The following is a 17179-nucleotide window of genomic DNA, read 5'->3' on the forward strand; positions in this document are numbered from 1 at the left end:
AAAACTAAACAGCTATATACTACCTCTTCTTGAACAGGCTGTTTATTATTCCCTAGTTTTCACCTTTGTCAAATAAAAATCCAGTCCTCTCTCAATTTTGGCCATTTGGGACCAAAATTAAATTTTGACTTCATTGTTTTGTCCAGTAAATTAAACTGCAAAATAGATTTCTGAATAAACCTCTCAAGTTAAGTGAGTACCAGAGCATTAGGAATATATGATCTCATTAATGCGCCATACTGAGATTTAACATAATACTTCAGGTGCAAATGCAGAAAACCGAAAAGGAGAGGGAATTTTTCATTAAAGTTATGACTCGGATATACATGGCACAATTAAACATGGAACGGTATATCATTTTATACATCTATATTTTATACAAGGTTCCTGAGTTAAACCGTAAAGTAAGTTAATGCCCAATTATATTGCCTATCCTGACAAAGATAAACCTGCTTCACTAATTTGCATGTGTTAGACTGTGCAACCTGGACTCACATTGACAAACGTTACATGACGAGTAGTATGCTTTTCAATGGCAAAAGTTGTGGTGTCTCCTTTAAAATTATTCGATGGCAAATGCAGAAATTATTCTTTTATTATGGTGTTTTTGCATCATGTTCTAATTTTAGGTACCGAACTTGCTGTCCAGAGTTTATGCCACATATTTTACTTGATATTTTCTACAACTGTGAAACAGCAGGGATAATACACTATAATTCTAGTAGCACATGTTCAACACCTGATTTACAGACTCAAAACAGCCTAAACAGAACATAACAAATTTTAGTTTTCAATCCATTGGTAGTACATTTAAAAATACGTTTCATATTTTCTAAAATTTTACTAAATGAAAAAGGACTCAAAATGTTTCTTTTAAATAAGTATTTAAAGTTTTTCTCTCAAAACAGTAAGAGCATTTTATTTGTCCTCTCCCCAGTGTACTATTGAACTGTTTCAATGGGGAAAGCGCCTGATATAGATTTAAGTCATCATCTGGGTGTCCTATTGTTTCTTATCAACAAGCACCAGTGTTTCCTTAACAACATACAAAACAGCACACACAAGACAAATGTTCTAATAGATGGTGCTAGGACTGGAGCGAGCTGAGGTAAGGATCATTAACATTACTGACATCATTGTTGGCAGCTTAACAAAAGGGAAAACCTGTGTTTAATCTATTTCCTACTCACCACAGGCTGTAGCTGAGTCCCCAATAATATGATTTGTGGTTAACTTTATGGAAGAAGTTGGTAATGCAAGAAAAATGTACTGAAACAAACAAGCATCTTTAAAAGTTACTACATGGTATGTTTGACAAGCGATCTCTGCTCATCATCTCTTAAAATATACAGTTAACACTAATGTATGATCCAGTCAGCAGAACTTTCTTTTCACTGGATTTTTAGGCCAGACTGGATACAAGACAGGTCAACTGTAGTTCCCAATACTATTAAAGTCTATTTTAAGATTTCATATTAGCAACATATGATTTACATCTCCTGGAGAAAGCAACTGAAGACTTTCTGAAGTTCACTTATTTCCCTTAAGGGGTAAATAAAAAGGGGGAGAGGGGCATTTAAGTCTTTAACTATCCTAAAACAGTAAATAGTCTAGACAAAAAGAATTTTTTTTCCTGAAGTCAACTGAAACCTCATGCATACAAGGGAAGTGTGCTTAAAAAGTATTCAATTTATCATCCTCATTCTTTCCTCCCCAAGCAATTCTCATTGAAAAAACACAAGACTAAAATATCTCCAAGCTATGAAAATGAAAAATAGAGCTATGTTAAAGCAAAAGAAGCATTCCAGCCTTCCATTTAAATTTCTTATTCTGATTTATTGGGTGCCAACACTGTGTTTGGTGCTGTACAACGCATACGTAAAACAGTCCCATACAAACGACATGATTATCCTGTTTAAAAGAAGAAATGCAAGTATGTACTTTTCTTCACAATAATTTGATTCAGCTGAAACTGTTCTCAGTTCAGCAAATAGATGCAACTAGTTTACAGCTGCTTAACATGCCAGGCAAATAGGGCAAAATGCATCTCCAGTAATATTGGATCTACTTGGCATACTGTGACATTACATTGTAATTTCAACTGAACGTCAATACAATAAAAAAAGCACAGACAGAAATGGGGGAACAACTAGAAGAGCACAGACAGAAATGGGGGGCAACAGCTAGAAGGTGATTAAGGTAGGGATGTCTCTCCCCTCCTCCACAAAGGTAGCAACAGGGAAATTTAAAAAACAAAACAAAACACACCCTTACTGAATCAGTTTAACAACTGTTTTGTTTGTTTGTTTGGGGGGGAGAAGCGGATCACCATACATGACAATATTCCCGGATAGACTGAAAAACTGTCAATTATGGGGTGGTGCTAGAATACTGATTACCGTAACAAAAAACCGGGCTACCATTCTATCTTCCTGTATTGTAGGCAGGAAAAAACCCACACACACTTTGGATGAGGTTTAGTCTAAGCAAAATAGTGCCTGTCTAATGTACAGCCTGGATTTTTCAGACTGCTGTCATAGTTTTTCGCTGCCCCTAATTCAGAATCCTGCTCTGCAAGACCTGGACAGATTACCTTGGAGGTTTGGAAAGGGAAAACACTCAAGACCCCTATTCAATACAGACAGCGTTTCAAACTGGGAGTTGTTTGAAGAGGTTCACTTTATTCGAAACCCCACATTTTTCCTTGTCCTCTCCCCATCCCTACAACAGATATGCGGAAATCAAGCTCTTCCCAACTTCAAGACTCTCTTCATTTGGTGGGAAGAATCTCTTTCCAGACTTTTACAGACAAGGCAGGACTAATTATGGGGGAGAAGGAATTTAATTTTTTAAAATTTCTTCCCCATCCCTTGTTTTTCCTCTCTTTATTCTTCCTATCTCCCCCTGTGGGTCCAGAGACAGAATAGGCCCACTGGCTCCTCCATGCATGTCGTAAGAGGCGACTAAAAGGGGGCTGCCTGGAGAGGGATGGGCTCCACCAGGTTAGAAATTTGCCCAAGACACACCGTATGATAAGCAAGTCAACCATGTCCATACTGGATTGGTTGCAGCCTGGGTTAATAATGACCGCACCATCCGTCTCCCACCAGGGCGGATGCAACAAGTATACTACTGGTGTAACCCCAACAAAGAGGATCCGTGAACAGATAACATCACCATAGCCGCATGGAATGCAAGGACATTGAGACAAATAGGGAGGTGAAAGAACTCACGTACGAAATGGAACAATACACTTGGCACCTCCTAGTAATCTCTGAGGTCAGATGGAAGAATTTTGAAGAAGGCTATGTACTCTATTACAATGGAGAGGACAAACATGTCAACAACGTAGGATTTCGTGTGCATAACGATGTCAAGAATTCAATATTAGCATGCCGCCCAACGTCCAGCAGTCTTATTTCCCTGTCTAAAGGCAGTACCATTTAATATCACAGTGGTACAAGTCTACGCCCCTACAACAGACTATGACGATGAGCAAATTGAAGATTTTTACAATCAGTTCCAAGACATCATCAATAAGGTACACAAGAAATATATCCTGATTGTAGAGGGAGATTGGAATGCTAAAGTGAGTACTGACGCACAGGCAGATTGGCAAGATTATTGTGGTCCTTTCTGTAATGCGGTAACCAATGAGAGAGGATTGAAACTTCTGGAGTTTGCCAGCTATAACAATCTGGTTCTTGCAAACACATTAGGAGCACATAAAGCATCCAGACGATCAACATGGCATGCACCTGATGGTCTACATCACAGCCAGATGGACTACATCATGGTGCAAAACCAATTTCATTCTGGGATTAACAGAGCTAAAACAAGGAGCTTTCTCCAGTGCTTATATTGGAAGTGATCACAACCTTGTGATGCTAAACTTTTGGCTGTGGCTAAGGAAAACCGTTCACCAGAACCAAGATTGACTTAGAAAGACTCAGACTGAAACATTGCAGAGTCATTCCAAGCAATGATTGGCGGAAAATTTGCCCCATTGCTTGCTCTAAAGGAAGATGTAGAAACAATGACCAACAATTTCAACACTGTAACGAATGAGGCAACAATGGACATCCTTGGGAAACACCGTAAGACGACAAAACCATAGGTCACAAATGAAATACTACAGATGTGTGACATTAGAAGAGAACTTAAGAGAGACAAGAACAGCAGTGAGGGAGCTGATAAATACAGAGTGATTAGCAGAAAGATCAAGAAAGGAATGAAGGTGGCCAAGGAGATATGGATTGAAAAACAATGCTCTAAAATTGAAGAGTGTATCAATAATAAAAATAGCAAATGAGCCTTCCAGGTTGTAAAAGATCTGATGAAGGAAAGATGGACCAAAGCTAATGCAATTCAAGACAAAGAAGGGAACAGTCTTACAGAAGAAAGGGACATCATCAACAGATGGACAAACTACTGCTCTGATCTATACAACCACCAGACAAATGGAGACCCTAGTGTCCTAGAAGCCCAGATTCAACACAGGAGGATGACTTTCCAATACTGCATGAAGAAGTGGAGACAGTTGTGAAATCATTCAAGAATGGAAAGGCTACAGGTATTGACAACATCCCAGCTGAACGGAGGAGAAATAGTAATAAATGTACTCACCAAGATCTGCAACAAGATCTGGCAGACCAGTGAGTGGCCCTCCACGTGGACACAGTCACTAATCATCACTCTGCCAAAGAAAGGCAACATGCAATTGTGTCAAAATTACTGGACCATAAACTTAATTAGCCATCCCAGCAAAGTGATGTTGAAAGTCATATTGAACAGATTGAAGCCACAAGCAGAGAATATCATCACTACAGAACAGGCTGGCTTTCATACCGGAAGTACCACCACAGAACAGATTTTCAACCTTCATGTTCTATGTGAGAAGTACTTACGACACCCGCAGGACATCTACCACATCTTTGTTGACTTCAAGAAGGCTTTTGACGGAGTACAGCACGAAGCTCTCTGGGCAGCCATGAAGAAGTACAATGTTGGTTGTAAGCTTATTCTTTCCATTAAACAACTGTACGCCAAGGCCAGCAGTGCAGGTCTCATCAATGGCACAATAGGAGAGTGGTTTCGCACCACTGTTGGAGCCTGGCAAGGCTGCCTTCTTTTGCCCACTCTGTTCAACATCTACTTGGAGTGCATGACGACTGATGCCCTGGAAGATCACATATGCAGAGTCGGCATTGTTCACCCCCCAATCTCAAATCTTTGGTACGCTGATGACATTGATGGCCTGGCAGGCAGCAAAGATGAACTTGCCAACCTTGTGAAACAATTGAATGAAACCTCCGCAAAATACGGCATGGAAATCAGTACAGAGAAAACCAAGCTAATGACAAACAAACGTGACAGGATCAGTTCACATATCACTGTCAATGGACAAAAGCTGGAGACAGTGAAACAGTTCAAGTATTTGGGGGCAACCATCATTGATGAAGGATCAAAGGTAGAAATACTGGCAAGAACTGTGTAAACAGCAGCGGCAAAGCTAAAGCCAACTGGAGGAATAAGAACATCTCCCTGGAATCCAAACAAACTGCTGCATGCACTGGTCATCTCCATTTTTCTGTATGCGTGAGAGACATGGATCCTTACAACAGAACTTGAATGGAAAATAAAGGTAGAAGAGATGAGATACTTCCGTAAAATCCTGGGCCTCTCCTACTTCAACTATGTCACTAATGAAAAGGTCCACAACATCATCACCGAATGCGCGGGTCATATGAAGACATCCTGATGAAAAAGCGCAAACTGAAGTGGTACAGCCATGTAACAAGATCGGGCCTATCCAAGATCATCCTCCAAGGGACAGGGGAAGAGAAGAAGAGGTAGACAGAAGAAGAGAGGGATTGGAAACATAAATGAGTGGACAAGAATGGATTTCGCAGAGACTCAAGCACTCACACACAATCGTCAGGGGTGGAGACAATTGGTTGATTGCTCATCAGTGATGGTGCCCCAATGACCAATGCAGTTATGGGAGTGGTGATAATGACGACGACGACGGACGACTCTTCCTTACTTCATATAGTGTTCTTCCCCCTCCTACTATTTCACCCCTTCAGCTAAATTCCCCCATTTCATCTCACATGCAGTTTCTTCATTCTGCCAGTGGGAAATGCAGGACTCTCTCTACCCTATTTGCTGGAAGTCTGATCTCTACCTTCTGCACTAACAAATCAGAAGGTATTCTGCTGAGCAGTTTTCAAGTAGATGTTGCTGGCAGACCTTGTCTTCAGAAGTTCAAAAAAGCTGTGTACTTAACTTGAGTTACTTAAAGACTATGGCCTTACTTTGACCATGTGAGAGCTACAAGCCATCTTGTAATCACTAAGATTTTTACCTCAAGTTTGCTAACTCTAGTTAAGAACAGACCTTTCTTCCTAGTGAAGACAGCTGCAGAGAATACTCTTAAAGAAAATGAAAGCTATCATTTTAGTCATTTCAGGAGAAGGGAAATGGTGCAGAACACGAGATGAAAAGGGTTGTGGGGGTGAAGGGGAGATGAAATTTAAGGAGTGCAAGATGTAGAAAAGAAGGCAAAGGATGGGGTGTGAAATGGAGTAGCAGATGGCTACATGAAAGAGAGAAGATAAATGGGGCAGTGGGCATTGTGATAGAGTGGAATTTATCTGTATCCAATTGTGAACACTTTCTTTTTTACACTATGATCTCCATTTTGTATTATGTGCTGATCACGTCTCAACTTGCTCAAGAAAAACAAGGTGGGTAAGGCAACCTTTTTTTTTTGGATCAACTTCTGTTGGTGAAAAAGACAAGACCTGAAAAAGAGCTCTGCATAGCTCAAAAGCTTGTCTCTATAACCAACAGAAGTTGATCCAATAAATGAACCACCTCACCCACTTTGTTTCTCCAATACCCTAGGACCAACACAGCTAGGACACCACTGCAAACCTATGCAAGTCAAGCCTACTAAGGTACATTACAGATAGCCATCCAGCCCATGAAAGGGGCTTGACATTCCACTGAAGGATCACTGACTATCAATCAAGACATTAGTGTGGGGCTATCAACTTTGAAAGTCTCAACTACTGGCCCACCCCCTGGAACAATCCTTTTTTCTATACAGGTGAGGCAAGACTGACTGGGGAGGGGACTGGAGCCTTGCAGTTGAGCACATACAGGGGCTGCTCTAGCTGTAAGCAAACTACACAGTAGTTTATGGTGGCAGATTTAGCCCAGTCACCCTCCATGAGTGGCACCGCATCCCATGTACCAGGTCACAATGTCACTCCCCCACTTCCCATCATGTCAGAGGGGTGGGCAGCGCTAAATCTGCCACTCTAGGTTTATGGGGGTGGGGTGGGGTGTACATTGAAGTTTCAGCTAGGGCCGTGGATTGTCTTGTGCAGCCTCTGAGTGTATGGCATAAGGAGACAGACTTTATCTAAGAAGGAGAATTGCTCTGAAGCAGGATGCCAACCATTGCCATATGTAAGCAGAACATGCAGGAGAGAGGGCATAAATGCTGATTAACTTCAGCCTTACAGATGGGGTGAGACGCCTGGGGAGGGTGCATCTCAGGATTTTTGTTATTTTTCAAGTTTCAGAGTGGTAGCTGTGTTAGTCTGTATCAGCAAAAAGAACGGGGAGTACTTGTGGCACCTCAGAGACAAGACGGTTACTCACCGTTGTAATTGTTGTTCTTCGAGATGTGTTGCTCCTATCCATTCCAGTTAGGTGTGCGCGCCGCGCGTGCACGGCTCTTCGGAAGATTTTTACCCTAGCAACTCCGGCGGGTCGGCTGGGCGCCCCCTGGAGTGGCGCCGCTATAGCGCTAGATATATACCCCAGCCGACCCGTCCGCTCCTGAGTTCCTTCTTGCCGGCTACTCCGACAGTGGGGAAGGAGGGCGGTGTCGGGGGCTGGAGGCACGGTGCCTCTGTAAGCTCTATGAGCTCTCTCGCCGTCGAGAAAGTCTCGGGCATCGACGGGAGAGGCAGCTCCACCACGGTTTGCACCAGGGAGCACGGAGATACCGGACTCAACGGCCCTGTCGGTGCCAGAGTCGACGGTATCGCGCGTGGCCTATGCGCTGTCGTAGCCGGTGCTGAGGGAGCTGGCGCTGGCGGCTGGACGAGCGGTCCCGACGCAGGTGCCTTGACAGACTTCTGCTGTGGCTTGCGTTTCCCCGATGGCGAGAGGGAACGGTGCCGGCTGCCGCTTTTTGCGAGTCTCGGTACCAGTCGGGAACCGCTGGGGCGCTCCGTGCCGAAGACGACTGCGGAGCTGTTGATTTCAGCACCGCAGGGCTAAGTGCCGACTCCATTAAGAGCTGCTTTAATCTAATGTCCCGCTCTTTCTTTGTTCGCGGCTTGAATGATTTACAAATAGGGCACTTATCTGCGCGATGGGCCTCTCCTAAGCAGCACAGGCAGGAGTCGTGAGGATCCCCAATCGGCATGGGCTGCTGGCACGCCGAACAGGGCTTAAACCCCGGTGCCTTGGGCATGAGCCCGCACCGGTTCGGGAAAAAAGGGGTTAAGCCCCCCTAATTTCCCTTAATCTACTTAACAACTAACTAAACTAACTATTTTAACTAACTATATACACTATATACAATAAGAACCAGAGATAAGCTAGGGATGTGGAGGTCAAAGGAGCACTCCACTGTTCCAACGGCCGTCACGGGCGGTAAGAAGGAACTGAGGAGCGGACGGGTCGGCTGGGGTATATATCTAGCGCTATAGCGGCGCCACTCCAGGGGGCGCCCAGCCGAGCCGCCGGAGTTGCTAGGGTAAAAATCTTCCGAAGAGCCGTGCACGCGCAGCGCGCACACCTAACTGGAATGCATAGGAGCAATCACTCGAAGAAGAACAAAAAATTTATTTGGGCGTAAGTTTTCATGGGCTAAAACCCACTTCATCGGATGCATGCAGTGGAAAATACAGTAGGAAGATATATATACACACACAGAGAACATGAAAAAAATGGGTGTTGCCATACCAACTCTAACAAGACTAATCAATTAAAGTGGGCTATTATCAGCAGGAGAAAAAAAACCTTTTGTAGTGATAATCAGGACGGCCCATTTCAAAGAGTTGACAAGAAGGTGAGAGTAACAGTAGGGGAAAAATTAGCATGGGGAAACAGTTTTTACTTTGTGTAATGACCCATCCACTCCCAGTGTTTATTCAAGCCTAATTTAATGGTGTCCAGTTTGCAAATTAATTCCAATTCCGCAGTTTCTCATTGGAGTCTGTTTTTAAAGTTTTTGTGTTGCAGAACTGCGACTTTGAGGTCTGTAATTGAGTGACCAGGGAGGTTGAAGTGTTCTCCCACTGGTTTTTGAATGTTATGATTCTTGACATCTGATCTGTGTCCATTTATTCTTTTGCATAGAGACTGTCTGGTTTGGCCAATGTACATGGCAGAGGGGCACCACAAACACTGTTCACAAAACAATCACTCCATTATCTGACCTCTAAGCCCCCATCCTCAAAGGGAATCTACAAAACAACATCTTCAAGAGACAAGCCTGGGAACTTACATTCATAACTTTGCTAGACAATAAAAATCCTGGTCTAAGGCTATGTCTATACCAGTGGCTCTCAAACTATTGTACTGGTGACCCCTTTCACACAGCAAGCCTCTGAGTGCAACCCCCCCCCTATAAATTAAAAATACTTTTTTATATATTTAACACCATTATAAATGCTGGAGGCAAAGCAGGATTTGGGGTGGAGGTTGACAGCTCGCGACCCCTCATGCAATAACCTTGCGATCCCCTGAGGGGTCCCGACCCCCAGTTTAGGAATCCCTGGTTCTACAGCTTAGGTCGGCGGAATTTGTGTCACTCAGGGACGTAAATAAACCACCACCTCCCTTGAGCAACATAAAATTACACCGACAAAAAGTACTGGAGTGGACAAGCTTCTCCTGCTGACATAGCTTCTGCCGCTCGTGGAGGTGGTTTTATTATGCTGATGGGAGAACTCTCTCCCATCGGCATAGAGCATCTTCACCAGACGTGCTGCACCAATGCAGCTGCAGCGCTGTACGTGTAGATATGCCCTTAATAAAGGCAGTGAATTTATTGCTTATTACAACTGTTAGTGGGTTACAAACTCCCCCTTTTTTGTCCTTTTCTGTTGAGGTGTTAACAAGCCACTTCACCTTGAATAGTCTTATAGAACCTGTGAATTACTTATTCTAAACAATCTGTTCGACTTTGTATTTAGCTATGGCCTTTCCCATACCTAAAGAGCAGCTCTGTGTAGCTCAAAAGCTTCTCTTTCACCAACACAAGCTGGCCCAATAAAAGGTGTTACATCACCAACCTTGTCTCAAATATCATGGGACCAACATGGCTATAGCACTAGTGCAAAGATACACTTAAGAATTAACCAGTTTAAATTCAGCCTTAGAGTCTGTCTACTCAGTGAAAAATCAGCACAAAATCCAAACCAATCAGTTCAGTCAGCAAGAGAGGGCTAGAACAGGTTAGCGATAGGAAAGTGAGGGGGCGACAGCCAGCAAACATCAATTTAGGAGGGAGTGACAATTACAGGTCATATGTGTATGCTTCATCTATAAGGAGCAGAAAACAAGTCAGTTTTCTGGGCTGTTGTAGAAAGATGTTTAAAAAAAATGCAATTAATCAGGTTGCGAATGGAAAGAGATGCTGCAGGGAACCTCTTACTTTATTATGGAAGTTCAACAGACAGAAGATTGAACACAACTGACTTAGCTCAAAAACTGCATTTCTAGTCTATCATTTTTACCTTTCCAATTTTGAAAAAGAAATTATTGTCCAACAATGGGTTGAGTAACAGGAAAGTGAGTTGCAGCCTGCAGATTGTAGGTTTCTTTTTCTTATAAAATGGGAACCACAGGAGAGTGTGTGTCCCTGTGGAAAAATGTTACATTTTTAGTGAAGTTCTTGTTGGCTTTTTGCCCCCGTTTAATAAAAACACAATGTGTTTTGGATCCCTTTGCCCTCTCTACAGGCTTTTTAAATAATAATCCAGGCTGAGCGTTTAACTAAAGCACCATTCCAACCAAAATGAAGGGAATATTTTTTCCCCCCAGGAAGAAAAGACAAGTAATAAAGGCTCCCATAAAGTCAGAGAATTCAGACTCCAACTAGATTTGGTTCATCCAGCTCACCTTGAAACCTTTTATAACGCTGCTCTAATACTCCCAGCAACTTAGACTACCTCTGGTGTTCCTTACATAAGAATAGTGATGGTACCCATCCTCTTTTTCCCTCCCCAAAAATCACAACTTGCAGCATAGAGTACAAATATCTGATACCAAATGTGTATCATCATGTTAATAGTTTCAATGTTCATTGCACAAAGTGTTTGCTGCTGCTCTAAAACTCTCACAGAAATTGATCAAGACAGCCAAAGCAGTAACTGGTTATTGTAGAAGTTGCACTGTTTGCTGAAACTCAAGGACATGAGAGATGCTGGGCATCCTCAGTTCCCACAGAAGATCAAGATATCTACTCTCAAGTTGATAGAAGTTAAGGATGCTGAGTGCCTTCCAGGACTGGGCCCACAATCTAGAGAATCCAAAGTAGTAAACCTGCTAGTAACAATCCCTTTTTACTCTCTTCCTTTTAAACTGAATGTTGAATGTTAACTTTGAAGAGCAAAAGTTGGATCAGTGTTTATTTTCATCATCTTACTCAATGTAAACTACTCCTCATCCCAGTCGGCTTTATTTATTTTTTTAAATTATGATACATTGGGTGGGATTTTAAAAAGCACTTAGCAATGTCCTAATTGTCGCCAATAAAAATGGTAGCATTGGTAAAAATTGGTAAAATTGCTATTAACGTCAATGAGAGCAGTTAGCCAAATGCTGAGCTTTATGAAAAATCCCATCTTTTATTTTTATACCAAAGGTTTTTAAAAATCTTAAATGCATTATAAAAACATTTATTTTGGGAACTACTATAAATCTGACCCTATTGTACATCTCCAAACATAGGGAACAGAAAAAAAGTGTATTGCATTTTTTTTAAATACACTACCAACTCAACATATTTTGCATCCTGATTTTTTTAATGAAAAAAACCAAAGATGTCAAAAGTCTTTTCTAAAAAAAAAAATCTTATTTGATCCATTTTAAAACTACAAAATTGGATGGTTAAAATACTGCAGTTAAGTTTTAAGTGGTCTGTCAAAATAAGTGCCATTTACAGCTGAAAGTGCAAAATTACTAATAATTGGAAGACATTACCTTGCATGGTCTTCATGATGCAATTCATTTCTCAAAAGGAATTTCTTACAAAAGAATATTGCTTCATTTCTTTTAATGTAGTTAGGAGCTGAACAATCCCACCAATACTACTAACAATTTGAACTGCTCTCTCTCCAGGGGGAAAAAGTAGGTAACCTACCTGCCTCTTGATATATTAACACAACCTCAAAATTGTAGCTAGTTTGAACACACAATTAACCCTGACTGAACTTACAAAGATACACTGAGGCTTCCCGTATATTGGTATGACCACCATAGCAAAGATAAAAGGTTTTCTAGCATCCAATATGACTATCACAGAGCTCAATTTTCAATGGTCACTTGTGCCATCTTTCTGCAACTCTGCTAACAATTCATATGCTGTTTACAAAGTGAAGGCATTCTCTTCATTGGTTTAAACAAGAAGAGTGGGACCTATATATAAAACTGATGTCTCAGCACCAGTTTTATTAGTATGAAGCATCTCCAGGGCCAGTGTAAGGGAGAGGCAAAATTCACAGATATCAAAGACAACTTTTATTAAGTAATATTATAGTTTCCTAACATAAAATGAATGCTAGACAACTTAGGAGGAATTTTAAAACACAAAAAGTGTAGTTACACTTAGCAAGTCTTATTTGTCCAAGGATAAGTGAACTGGCAGGCATTACAGTGAGACAGAAATGTTTTCCTAACAGCACCTTAAAGAACTATGTGCCTACAGCCACATCTACAGAAGCCTTGTGGTGACCATTCTGGATTTTTGTATGTATAACAATTCATGTATGTCCACCATAAAACTAAGCCTGCAAAATTCTGCTTAGCTGTGGCCATTTCTATTGATGAACATGTATGAGGAGTGCAGAACCTGACTGTGGTGGAGAGAGACTGGGTATGTCTACACAGCAAAGAAAAAACCGTCAGCTGGCCTACTGCCAGCTGATTTGGGCTAGCAGGGCTCAGGCTGCGGTGCTGTCTCATTGCTGTTCAGACTTCCGGGATCGGGCTGGCTCTAGGACCCTGCGGGGTAAGAGGGTCCCAGGGCTCCAGTCTGAGCCTTGAAGTCTACACAGCACTGAAACAGTCCCACCGACCAAGCCTGAGTCAGCGGGCATGGGCCAGCCATGGGTTTCTCTTTGCTCTGTGAAAGGAAAATATACAGCAGTCTCTGGAGTGGGTAACCTGGACACCAGACCACAGCACCATTCTTCCTGGTCCCCCTGGTGTTTTGCCTGTCCAAATGAAGTGGTTAGCCTATACAGCACTACTTGAAGTGCTGAAGGAACAAGTGCTTTACTGACTGTAGAAGGAACACTTTCTCTAGTGTCCAACAAGAGGACACTAAGGATCAACAATGATAATGAAGGAGCAACTGGGAGGCAGAACAGAAGAATTAACAGACATCCAGGAAAGCAGGACAAAAAAATTGCACAAAATAGATTAGAACCAACAAGAAAAAACACAAAGTTGCCAAAAAATGGGGGAGGGGGGAGAAATTGGGACACAAGAAATAGACAAAACATCCATTCAGCCAATTACCACATTATGCTGTATATCTAGTACAACACATTACATTTCTGTTAAAAGAGCTCGCTGTGCCTTACAGCAAGTGGTTCTGCTCAGCAGAAAAAATGTAATTCAAGAAAATACAGAATTAAAAGGAGAGAGTGAGAAGTCCTCCATGAAAAAACTGCAACAGAGAGATGAGGTACTAGCTCAGACAAACCCATAAAAGAAAATAAAGCAGTCATTTGACCATAAGCCAGAGTCCTCCTAAGAGTGACTCCATTAAAGAGGCGAGTTTAGCTGACTGATTAAAAGATCTTGATGTCAAGAAAACACAGATCATATGCAAATGATGTATTTGGAGCACTTAAAATAAATCTATGCCATTTAAACCCATAAAATTGTTTTTGATACGAATATTCTTGATGCATTCCTGACATATACTTCCAGTAATCTGCACTCAGTTTGCCCTTCCGTAGCAGTGCTTAGTGTTAGTAATTCTCATGTACTCAATCATCAATATCCACATACATTTTGCACAATTTGTACAATAAGAAATTACAATTTTGCACATGAAAATATATTAACTGATTTTTCACAGGTGATCATTTGTGTATTCTCCATTTGACACCTGGGACCTGATTCTCAGAAGGGCTGGGCACTCGTAACTGCACTAAGCCCATGGAAGTTATGGAAATTTTGATAATAAGGCAGTGTGGTCTGGAGGTATAAGCACAGTATTCAAAGTCAGGTGATCCTTAAATCTAATCTTGGCTCTTTTACTGATTTCTTGTTGGTCTTACACATGTCACTTATCCCTTCTGTCTCAGGTTCCCCCATCTGTAAAATAGATATTATACTACTTCACATCTACCTTCCATGATTGTAGTGAGGTTTACTCAGTCAATGTCTGAACAGTGCTTTGAACATATGAATTATAAAAATGCTAAGTGTTCTGAAAAAAAAAAACCATCAGGCTCTGGATGTCTCAAGTTAGGACAGTCACTACAGTACCTCTAATTAGCAGAAACTTTTGCAAGTTTTAGCTTTTATTTCCCTATGCCTCGGTTTCTTGCGTGTAACAGGAGGACAATAGTCTATCTCACAGGGGAGTTTGACTATAAATTCATTAATATTTGTGAGGTTCAGATACTACAGTGATGAGTGCCACAGAAATGTCTGCATGGCCATTAATAATTGCATATTCAGTGCAGGCTTTGGATGGTGTGCAATAAGTAAAACAAAGGCATAAATTAACCCTTGAGGATAAGAGAGAAAAAAATGAACAACTGCTTCATTCCCTGAACACCATCCATCCTGCACACTGGACTAGGCAGGGTCCTGTGAAAAAATTGTGTGACCATGCAGTTAGAGACTATCACAATGTATATGCAAAAAGGGGCAGAATTAAGGTTGTTCACACAACCTTAAATCTGATTTTCCTAACTTTCAAGTGCTTCACTTTGCAACCTAAAAAATGTTCTTTTAAAAGATTTCCAAAAAAAAAAGAGAGAGAAAATGTACATGTACACACACAACCTTCCAAAACCTACGTTTTTCATTATAAAGCATATGGTGGCAAGAAGAAGGTAATAACACAGATGCCTGAAAAAAAGAAACAATTTTTACAGTGCTCTTCAAAGCATCTTTTTCTTAGTAGAGGGAAGTTACTTCGGGCTATACTTAAAACAGGATTTCTAGTTTAAAAAAAAAAAGTTCAGCAAGTTGACAACAATTACAGCAAACTGAATCTTTACTATAAGTGCAAGAGCTTGGAAGGGCAGATATATGCCACCCCCAGATTTAACTATCAAGATATTTTGGACTTCAATGGGATTAACCTCAAAAGAAGCACTGAGCAATTTAATCAGCTCTCAGTGCAAGGGCTAAATTAGCTGGTGAACCTGTTAGACACTGTAATACTTATTTATATTAGGATTATGCTTTCAAAACAATTGTTGTCATTCTAGTTGTTCTCTGAAGAGGTGTAGTAGGAAAATAAGAGCTAGACAGTGATTGAGGAAAAGAAAAATAGTCAATGCTAGTCCAGAACAATAAGGCAAATAAGGAGTGTGACACTGCACCCCATATTTTTCATACTGATATTATTATATGATTATAGCATAATTATGATGTATTTTATGCAAAATAAGTCATGTGAGGTGTCATTGGAAAAGTTATAATTTGCTGAATGTGATTATCCTATTTGTATGCATGTATCATTTTTGTATTTGAAGTTATGAATACTGACAATGTATCTGTATTTCAAGTGTAGTTACACCTGGGTAATGCCCACTAGACAAGATGCTTTCAGTCTAGATAGTGGGCGAGGTTGGGCCTATTCAGGGCAATAGCCTATTCAGGACACCATTAGCTTCCTGAGAACACTCCAAAGAGCCTGTAAGTAATGGCTGCTATGACTTTACAAGGACATGTGACCAGGCCACATGATTCTGGACTCCATCTTGGGATGTCAGTATTTTTCCACAAACTTGTCTGGGAACCAAGTTTTGAAACAAAGGGCTCCTGCCATATGCTAAAGCTATACAAGGTAGTGAGTGACATCATCTGTGGTTCTTCACTCCCACACAAGATGACTCATGGAAACACCTGAGGAACAAAGACTGAACTGAGGGAAGTGCTGGACCCGGGCTAAAGTGATTTCTAGCCTGTGTATGAAACACCTGAGGATTCCAAGCTGTAAAACAAGTGCAGCTTGGCCCTTAAGGATCTGCAGGCTGCTTGTATCATTTCTCAGGGTGAGACTCTGCTAATTCATATCCAATCTATTTAGTATATTAAGCTTAGTTTGCATTTTTTATTTAATGTATTAGGTAATCTGCTTTGATCAGTTTTATATCATTTATAATCACTTAAAATCTATCTTTTGTAGTTAATAAACTTGTTTTTGTTTTAATCTATACCAGTGAGCTTTGACTGGAGTGCTTGCAGTAAATCTCTGCTTGGTTACTACAAGTGTGCATTGTTCTCTTCACATGAGGGAGAGGTGGACCAGGTATTAAACCCATATACTGGCCAGATTTGACCAGGGCAGGACGGTACTATTCTGGGGTCCCAGATTGGGAAGCTGGTGGTTAGAGAGCCTGCGTGTAACAGCAGCTGTGTGTGTCCCTACCTGTATGTATGCTGGTGAAAGTGTAGGCTGGAGGGCTTTGCAGCTTGTCACAGCAGTACAGTGTGAGAGGAAGCCCAAGCTGGTGGGTCAGGGGGCGCAGAGGTACTCCAGTTCGTGGCACCCCAGGGGGAACACTTCACACAGAGTTTCCATTAGGTCAGTTCTCAAATTTCACTGCACCACGACCTGCATCTGACAACAAAAATTACTACATGACCCCAAGCCGGGGGGCAAAGCCTGAGCACCACCACCCCGGGGTGAAGCCCTCAGGCTTCAGTCCCAGGAGGTGGGGGTCGGTCT

The 17179-nt window shown here is 41.5% G+C and overlaps 1 protein-coding gene across 3 annotated transcripts in view; it reads right to left on the reverse strand.

Annotated features, from left to right (window-relative positions):
- IRS1 (insulin receptor substrate 1) overlaps window positions 1–17179 on the reverse strand; it is an 83620-nt gene that overhangs the window by 6128 nt on the left and 60313 nt on the right. Inside the window, exon 2 of one of the 3 annotated variants that reach the window (XR_006582342.1) lies at window positions 10770–10894. The exons of the other annotated variants lie outside the window; for them this stretch is intronic. The gene's annotated coding sequence lies outside the window, so the exon portion shown is untranslated. The remainder of the gene's footprint in view (window positions 1–10769; window positions 10895–17179) is intronic. 3 annotated transcript variants of the gene reach the window in all.

This window comes from Mauremys mutica, chromosome 9, assembly GCF_020497125.1.
Source record: "Mauremys mutica isolate MM-2020 ecotype Southern chromosome 9, ASM2049712v1, whole genome shotgun sequence".
NCBI classification, from domain to species: domain Eukaryota; kingdom Metazoa; phylum Chordata; order Testudines; family Geoemydidae; genus Mauremys; species Mauremys mutica.